The following is a 10,682-nucleotide window of genomic DNA, read 5'->3' as shown; positions in this document are numbered from 1 at the left end:
GTTTGGTTTGACCATCAGCGATGTCCGTCGATTAACTTATCAAGTTGCTGAGATAAACGGTATTTCACATACTTTCAGCAAAATTAATAAAATGGCTGGTAAATGTTGGTTTTATACATTTATGAAACGCCATCTAGAATTGAGCATCCGACATCCAGAATCGACATCGATAAACCGGGCCAAAGGGTTTAATCGAGAAAATATTACTCATTTGTTTGACTTATTGGAAAAAGTCATCGATGGAAATAAAATTACCGCCACTGGCATCTACAATATGGATGAATCGGGATTTTCCACGGTGCAGAAAAGGCCCCAGAAAATTATCGGGCAGAGGGGTAAGAAACAAATTGGCGCTATTGCAAGCGCAGAGCGAAGTGTCAACACAACAGTGGTCTGTGCTGTTCATTCATTCATTATATTCCACCAATGATTATCTTAAAAAGAATGCGCATGAATCCACAGCTTCAACAAGGCGCGCCTGCAGGGAGTATTGTTAAGATGTCTGAAACAGGCCACATTAATGCCAATTTATTCGTCGCGTGGATGAAACATTTCATTTAAATTGTTAAGCCTACGCTTCAACAAAAAGTATTGCTGCTGCTCTGTGGCCATACTACGCATACTAAAAAATTAGATGCACTTTTACTTGCAAGAGAACATGGTATAGTTCTTTTGCATTTCCCTGGACATACCACTCATCGACTTCAACCTTTGGATGTGTCTTTCTTTAAACCTTTGAGTACCTACTACCCACAAGCTATGGAAAAATGGCTGCGGGCAAATGCTGGATAGCCAGTAACACAATATCAGGTTACGCAATTACTAAACGAGAGTTACGAACGTTCAGCAACTATTGGAAATGCTGTTAATGGTCTCAAAAGTTCTGGTATTTGGCCACCAAATAGACATATCCTTCAAGACCACCTCTTCGTTGCATTTAAAGTTTTAAGCCAGGAGCATTGCCTGGGTCATTGGAGGAATCATCGGACCTGATTCCATCTACATCCAAGCAACCAACATTATTTTCAAGTCTCAATTCATGATTTATCCTATTCCAAAGAATAAGGGGACCAAAAATAAGCGAACTGCTCAGAAAGCTGCTGAAATAACCGCAAACCCTTTTAAAATTGATCTGGAAGCTTCTATTGCTAAGCGTTCGGCTGCCAAGATACCAAAATTAAAATTAGTGGTTGGCCAAAAAATTAAAGATAAAGTCATCATCAATCAAAAGGATAAGAAGCCCAGTAGAGGCAAAAATTTTGCTCGACGTAAGAAGACTGCTTCTAGCAGCAGCAATGATGATTAACTATCTGATACTGTTATGGTTTTGAATGATTCGGATTCGGATCTATCGTTGGATGATGAAAACACGTGCCACATGTGCATGGCAATTATTTTGATAAGAAAAGACCAAAGGAGACTGGATTCAGTGCGTGCGGTGCGGTAAATGGGTGCACGAAACTTGCACAAACAATCCGGATATATGCGATTCGTGCATGCGTTAGAATTATTTTATTTTCCTGCTTGAAAATTTGAGATGTTGACCCTAGGTACGATTTACCGAACTTGTGGTACGATTTATCTTACCAGTTCGTCAAATCGTACCGAAAGTCTTTTTTTTAACTTCATATTTTAATATGTTCCAGTTATTTTAAAAAAAAAAAAAAAAAATATTATCTGAAATTTAATAAACTTTCTCTCTCTTCAACTCTTTTCTCTTCGCTCAAACGCTTCAAACTCTTTTCAATCGATAAATAAAAGGAGTTAAGTACGAAGTGGTACGATATAATATTACCCTACGGCCTACACAGTATGATTTCAACATAATATTTTGAAATTAGTAATACAGAAGACCTATAATAAAATTGGAAATAATAAATACACGGAATCAGTGACGTCCGATGGGAGAATGGCAGGGCATTCTCTCATAGGGGCGAAACATCATAAAAAAGCGACATCACACATTTTGAGAGCAGTGGCGGTTTTCAATGAAGCAGATGATGCGGTCACTTTAGTTGTATTTTATACATATTATTGTAGGTAATGGAAGTTTATTGGTCAGGACTTTTTTTCAAAAGAGTGCCTTTAAACCTGTCAGCGCCACAAACCTCCACGGACCTAATACCACCACTGTTTGAGAGTAGGTAATTGTTTTTTCAATATTTTTATCTAAATGTCAATGCCGGCGGGAAAGCTCGTAAAGCCCAACGAATGCAGACTTTTGCACAAAAGTTTGCACTTTGGCATAGTTGCTAAAAATATATTAATAAATCCTTCAAAAAGAAATATTTAATAATGTGTACTTACAACTTTTTATTCACTTGATTTAAAAAAAATGTATTTCATGGACATCTAATGCCAAAATGTCTAATGTAACTACGAATTTAGTATACAGCACCATAAAATATATGTCTAAGCTGAAAATCAATCAAATAAGACAGTAATTATATAAATTTTTAATTTTCTCCGGCGTTTTGGAATTTAGGGCCTCCGGGATCAATTTTAAAGCAATTCAATTACTTTAAAATGATTCATAGAATGTCTATTCGAAGATTTTAATTTTATAATTATTGTTAATGTTTACTATAGTAAAATAAATAAATATGTATGAATTTTAATTGGATTACTAATTACGAATTTACTATTTAAAAAAATTGACTTTACGCATAATATTTCGTATTTCGTAAAGTGGTGGTAATAAGAGTAAAATCGATTAGTGACATTACCTCGGTTAATTTGTGGCAACAGAAAAGTAGAACATGCAATAAATCACGTAGTATATAAATGCGTAAATTACAATAATCGGCGATACTTTTATCATTACATTGGGTTTTCCAGTAAGTATGTATATTTCCCTGTAGAAGGAAATATACTTTTTTTATAAATTTCGAGTATTTCCAAACACAATATAAGATAATAATTTGCATTGATATATCACGTTTCCCAACTTTTCCGCCATCCTTTTATAATCCCCCTCACCATATTTGCATAAAAATATTTTTTAAACGTATTAAAAAAAACAATTTTAAATCATCATATTTTCTTTGTCTTTGTTCTTTTTCCGTGTGGGTTAAAATGTTTTAATTCTGTAGGTGTAGAGATTTTGATACCTAATAAAAATTACCTTGCAGATGTCATTTAAATACACATAATATATGGGGTGCCTAATATTTTATCTACCTCAGTATACAAGACAATACCTTTCACTTGCCCAATGTAATTTATGCATTTGAAACGTGGCGTTGCCGCTGAATGATTCGTATTTCTTGGAAATATCACATGATGAACCAGTCAATCATCCAGAAACTCTTCTCCAGGAAATGAGAAGCAGGGCAAAGCATCGGCGCATGGCAAAGCATGTAACGATCAATTATTGAAGTAGGTTACTACGGGTAACCTTCCTGTCCGGAGAGAAGCAGAGGATTGTGAGGGATGGAGAGCCTAGAGGCCCGAGTTCAGAGGGGGCCTGGCGTGGCGGGTCGACATAATTGAGATAAACACACATCTTAAATTTGCTCTAATAGTAAAAAAGTCACCTGCGGCACTATTTTACTTCGGGGTTATTACCATTTTAAAATATCTATAATATGGTTGTGCGATGCAATTTTTGGTTATTGTGTGTTCTCCATAGTGTGTTAAAAATCGCTAAAAATACACAAAAAAATATTGACCTCAAACACCATTTAGAAAATACCACTGTAGAGCGCCAGACTGCCTTTAACCTTAGTGGTAGGTAGGGGGTCCCGCCAAATATCATGGCCTGGCGGCCTGCTTTAAGATGTGGGAGCCATGATGAGAGTCTTTATCATTCAAAAGATGACTCCGTGTCAAGATGGTCACGATCCTCAGCTACGAGGAAACGACCGAGAAGAGAGTTAAAAGACATAAAAGACGACAGGGCCGGCGCGTCCATATAGGCGAACTTAGCAACCGCCTAGGGCACAAAACATAAGGGGGCACATAAAATGGAGAACTAAAATTAATTTCCATATTTTAATATTTTAAATAATACGTTTTATTTTGGTGTTTTTATCTGTTTGTTGTAATTATGTATCATAAGTAGTGATCGGATTCGGAATCTGGTGGCGTTCCAAGGTCAGCTTCAGGTATACAAATGATACAGCCAGATACAAATGATACAAATCCCGGGGTTTGTCATATAGTTATGTATTGTTTAGTCTAATTACTTAAAAGCGTTTACAAGGCGGTTCTGGGCCTAGTACCTAGCCTCTCGCCACGAGATTCGGAAAACATTCCGATCGATATTCAAAATTTTTATTTTCTATCGACCGTTTTTGTTAAAACTGCGACATTTCCAAGTAGGCGGTCTAAGCTAATCCAAGATAAAAGAGACCGTATACCTTTATATCTCAGCAATTTATATGAATATAGTTATCAAATACCTATATAATTATTTTTCTGGGTCGACACGTAGTTGGTAAGTTTTATCTAACAGTATCCCAATGTTTACTCTCAAACCATTGAGCGAAACAAGGTGGGAGAGACGAATTGAAGCTTTGAAGCTTTGAAGCCTTTAAGATATAATCTTGGTGATATTTATGATTAATTTGGAGATTTGATGACCCAATATTGAATAATTCATCTGGAAATTCTTCCCGAATTGAAGCGAAGGCAAAAGGTACAATATTCTTTTAGAAGTAAATATTGCAAGTAAAATATTAATCAAATCAAATCAATTAGAGCTAACTAAAAAATATTTACTAAGATGCAGGAGTAATGGAAGTTATGAACAAGTTTTGATTGATGCTGCCGAGATAGCAAAGATGCTAGAAATAGAACCAAAATTTGACACAAAACATGTTCGAAGGAGAAGACAGAAACGGCACTTTCAATATGAAGCTGAAGACGAGGCACCCCGAGAACCTAAACAGCAATACAAAATAGGTTTCTACTATCCAGTTTTAGACATGGCTATGCAATCTATCGAAGAGAGGTTCAAACAGTTGGAGCAACTTAATATTTTATTTGGCTTGCTATATAATATAAACAAAAAGCCACCTGCAGATATACTTGTCGACTGCAAAAATTTAGAAAATGCTTTGACTCATAATGCTAACAAAGATATTGTGCTAACGATCTATGCAGTGGAGCTTCAAGCAGTAGCTCGAAGACTTTCAAGATCTAAGCCACCACCAGAAGTAATAGTGGAACAAAATATTGAAGATTGTGTACCAAATGTTTTTGTAGCTCTACGAATATTAATAACACTTCCTGTAACAGTGGCAAGTGGTGAACGTAGTTTCTCAAAATTGAAGCTTATTAAAACGTACTTGCGCTCAACGATGTCACAAAACAGACTAGTAGATTTAGCAACAATTTCAATTGAGTATGACCAAACTACGACATTAGATTTGAAGGAGATAGTTATTTTTTTTTTGCAAATAAGAAGGCGAGAAAAATTTAATTTTAATTCTGTAATCATGTCTATTTTTTTTTTTTGTTAAATGTGCATTTTATTTATTATTTGGTTACAAATTCTTTTTTTATTTAAATTAAACTGTATATTTGAAACTGAATAATAAAGAGTTTATAATTTTCTTATGATTTTTCTCTAATGTGTGTGTGTGCGTGCGTGTTTTATAATAATTTATTATATTAAAATTTTTGGAAGAGACTAAAATTATTTTATTAAGAAGTGTCTATTATATGTCTAATGATCCCTTTATTTATTATTTCGAAAAAATGAGACAATTTGTTAAAAAGGGGGCACACAAATAAAAGTTGCCTAGGGCACCAAATAACCTCGTGCCGGCGCTGGGTACACACATCTACAAAGGCACAAGTTGTTATCTGAGAACGTGGGTTTCAGAAACCAAACCGCAAACCTTAAAGTTACCTAACCTTATAATTTTCATCAATTATTATCAATTCCATTTCCGAGTTTTGAAAATAAACCTTAGAATTCCGCGCTTTTCAGGCGACAAGGAAGTCAAGTAGGTGGCGAGGGCTTCATTTTTAGAACAATACGCTTATTTTTTTTTTCAAGCGTGTTAACGTCAATACAGGATAAGTGGACAAAATGCATTTAACTCTCAAGAGATAACATTAAAAATAAATATATAAATAGTTTTCTTGCTGAAATGGATAATTTTCCATAAAATACTAATTGTTTTGTTTATACCTCTTCAGTATTCAGAAATCTTTAAGATTGCAATTACGCCATTGCGCACAAATTTAGATTTTTTTCATTTATGAAACTATATCAATGAATAATGACATTCTGCACGTGTAGGTACAAATATAGCATGAGCTCTACTAGAGAAAGAAATAAAACATGAAATGTAAAATTCTTTACGATTTGATGAAGATGTATATATATATCGATATTTAGGGAAAAGGGCGTAACCCTCGATTTTTCGAAAAGTGCTTTTATTGGATATTAACAATGCATACAACTAAACACATGTTCTGTAAAAAGGAAGTAAGCCGCAAATGTCAATTTATTATCTAAATTCAGGTTTTAATTGAGCTTCAATTGAGTTTTAATTTAAGGAAAAAAACGTTTACCCTCAATATAAATGATTTTTCTGTAATAACTTCTTTAATTATTAATAGATTGAAAATATATAACACCACATCATCAATCATCATACACCCAATCTGTGGCTTTTTTATTAATTTATTAATATTGAACCAAAATCATTCAAAAAACGTTTTTTGCCTCTCCTGTAAAAAAAATTCTGTGTGGGTTACGCCCTTTTTCCTAAACATGGTCGATATGAATTTTTATATTATATCCGTCCAGAATCCAAATCGAGATCTAAATTTGGCTTTCCTTCTCGAAAAAAAAATCTTAAATGTGATCAACTTTTCCGTCGAGCCCAGAATCCAAGTTTGTATCTAGTTCTCTCTCTCTCTACTAAAAATGTTTTCCTCAACACGATCTGCTTTTACGGCCAAAAACAAATTCCCCAAGGCTTTTCGAAATTCCGTCTAAAATCCATTTCACGACGTTTATCCATCTCGAAATATAATTGCATTCGTCGTCAGATTTACCTTTCTTTTCTAATTTTTTCAGTTCTATTTCTAACCTATTACAATTCCGGGACGCTAAGGTTTATTTATAATCTAGAGTAGGGTTTTTTTCCCGTGACGATCCAAGTCGGAATCGTCGGAATCGAAGGCGTATCGTCGATGCCCTTTAAAGTTCTTGAATTTCTCAGCAATTTTCAAAAGTCATATTATTTTCTCATAAACGCAACTATTTATACCAAAAATGTCGCCCACGGTGCAATTTTATTTGGATTTGATTAATGTAACACACAATAAATTTAAATAAGGAAACATATACATATGAGTACGCGATCTAATAGAGGTCGCTTAGCAGATGAAATAGAGGCCATAAAACGCGCTGGATAGATGAACTCTTAAAGTTCTGGTAAATGTGCGTGGTAGCAATGAACTAAAGACTGACAGCTATCTGAGTGACGGATATCTAGCTCAATTTTTGTGAGTAGCAAATGAAGATCTCCTCTTTCGGAAATATTCAGGTTGTTTCTTTCTTTGGTTTATAATATGATTAACACAGTGACGTACCTAGACAAAATGCCGCCCTATATTTTTTTATCATCATTTCATTACTCCAATATCTAAGAAATGTGTTGTATCGATACATCACTAACAAAATATATAGGTACCACTAAAACATACAAAAATTAAATTTAGATGCAAAAAGCGAATAAATATAATATCGGTAAATAAGTTGGACTCCCAAATCACCAGAGTCTGAGGCCTTATTTGATTGACATTTCTGACACATTTGGTTTGTACCATTTATCAATTTATAGAGTTATTATTTTCATACCATTTTTACTATGCTATTGTACAACGTAAACAAAATAATTTTAGCTATTTCTATGTAAGTATCATATTTCGATATATTCCAAATGATTCTCCTCGATTTGGCGCCCTTCGAGTAACTGCCGCCCCCAAACGATGCTCAATCTGCCCACCCCCACGGGATGTCACTGGATTAACAGCACTAAAGCCTGATTCCACAAGATAAGATGTAGGGAAAGGTATCAATAAACTGAATATCATTTTCCACACATTTGGATATAAGACAGCCATTCTTTTATAGAGTGATACAAATAGTATATTTTCTGAAATGTAAATTGTCACTCATGAAAACAATGAAAATGTTTTTAAAACCTCTACCGCCCACCATGAAAGCTGGAACGCCCACTAGTGGGCGGTAAGGGCCAGGTTGACTACCCCTGGTTTAGATGGTTATTTATTGTAACAATTAACCGCCTCAATACATAGATATGATAAAATACAGTCGATAGCCGCCGATAGCCGCCTTATGTATAGAATAGACCCACTGATGGGTTTTAGATGATCAAACTGCTTACGACAAAAAGGTTGGATACCACTTATTTTAACTTAAATGACTAAAATGATTTAAATGAATGAAATTTCTTACTGTGTATTATTTAATAATATGCACGAGTACATGAATTAAATTTAACAACATAAAATTTTCTTTTCGGGTCGTCGACTTTCTTAGATAATAAATATTTTCCTCATAGGATGATGTTCGAATTGTCACGTCAACAAACATTAATTCCGTTCTACTTCAACAGCTGTCATGTCTCCACACTCACTGTACTCGCGTGTAACGGTTCACGGAAAATTGAATAATTTATTTGAAGCAGACGAAGCGTACCTATACCTACGTTATATTATAACAACTAGAGACCGGATTATAATATGCAACATAAAAAGCTTGAAATATGCAACATTAAATAATAAAATATGAAATAGTAATTTTTGGTTTTTTTATTTTAAAATCAGCATACAATTAATAAGTAATTAATTAATTATTAATCAACAATTATTTAACATTTTGTTACAATTGTAAATGTCAACAAACAGGTACAGTTCCAAATGTTTGGTACCTAGTAAGATTGTGTCTTCGATCACTCAAAATATTTTTATAAGTGGAAAAGGACCGTTCCACATCCACTGAGGTAACTGGGCAGTATTTGAATTTGGGTGCTATGTTAGCACTTATTGTTTCTGGCAAAAGTTCACCCGTCCCATTAATAAAACTATCAATTTGACATAAAGGTTCAAAGCCTCGGTTATAATTCAAAATGTTTTAAAAAAAATCTATAAGTTTACGCGGGAATACCTCTGGCAATGCGGAGTTCATATTTTTGCAGATTTTATTTATTTACTGAATAGATTCAGTCAACACCGTGAGAAAAATTAGTGCTAATCACAGCTATGTTTTTTTTTTATATACCTACTAGAATCGTTAAATGCTTCCTTGGACTGACAAACTGTCATAGCCTCTGCACTATCGAAGTCATTTACTACACATTTGATGGCCTCGAAATATAAAATACAGCGAAAATATGCATCATCACTAGATTTTAGGTAAAATATGCAATAACCGGTGAGAATGGCTAAATATGCAATTGCATACCTATGCACACATCCAAATGCATATAATCCAGTCTCCAATTATAAATTTACACTTTTTACTACACTGATAGCCTCTCTGCCTGATTACCTCGCACAAACAGTGACGTCCCGTAGGGGTAGGCAGATTGAGCGTCGCTTGGGGGCGGCAGTTACTCGAAGGGTGGCAAATCGAGGATAATCATTAGGTGTAGGTATATATAAATAGGTACCCAAACTTAGTAATAACGGAAATATCTTTCCATTAAAAATCAGATCACTGCTTGGAAATAAAATGTATTAATTTACATATAAGGTTTAACAGGAGTGTATTTTTTGTTGGGTTTGCGATGTCTAGTTTACTTCCGTTGTTTTTGGACGTCACGTGGTTAATTACCAGCAATGACACGTGCAGATTTGCGAATTATATTTGAATTATATGTAGGTACATAACTTAACTAATTAATTTATCCTTTTTTTTTAGTTTCAGTTGTCAGGTGTATTTTTAAATGTATCTGAAATCGTAGAATCGCAATACTGTCTATTGAAGTGGAGATGGCATTTCAATTAGTTTTAGTTGTACTATATATTATATTTTTTAGTAATGTATCCATACTACACATTTATTAGATATTGGAGACATGAAAGGATGATAAAAAATACTGTATAAAAAGTGGGGCTGTATTTTGGCTCTGCGTATGGGCGGCTTTTTGTCTAGGGACGTCGATGAGCACAAAATTAGATCAAAATGATATTCACAAATAAATAGATAGTAAGTATTGTAAAAAATATATTTTTAGAATATGTTACATAATTTTCATCCAAGAGCCGGAGTACAAAGCTTTGAAGCGTATAAATACCCTACCTAATATTATAATTCCAGGAATTTTAGCAGTTACTTATTTATTCAATGTAGACTGCATTATTCCTTTTTGTTTGTTTATTTCGGATCCCTTATCAGAAAAAGGTTTCACGTAATTTATACGAAAACATTTTTAGGTGCACGAAATCCGCCTTGTTTTATTACCTTTTGCTCTTTTGGAAAAGACATTCGAAATTTGTTTTGAAAGTATAATTTTTGATTATTGTTTGTCTATACTTGACAACTCCATAATTAAAGTATATTATGTAGGTATTGAAAATACAAAAAATCGATAATTATTATAGGTAATACACTGAATATGCTACCCTTAATTAGACCTATAACACAATTTAAAAAAAACGTTAATGTAGTGCGTCATACTACCTTTAAC

This window comes from Rhyacophila brunnea, unplaced genomic scaffold, assembly GCF_057557595.1.
Source record: "Rhyacophila brunnea isolate RB1 unplaced genomic scaffold, BYU_Rbru_1.0 scaffold_18, whole genome shotgun sequence".
Lineage (NCBI taxonomy): Eukaryota > Metazoa > Arthropoda > Insecta > Trichoptera > Rhyacophilidae > Rhyacophila > Rhyacophila brunnea.
The sequence above is the reverse complement of the archived record's forward strand: the minus strand, read 5'-3'. Positions refer to the sequence as shown.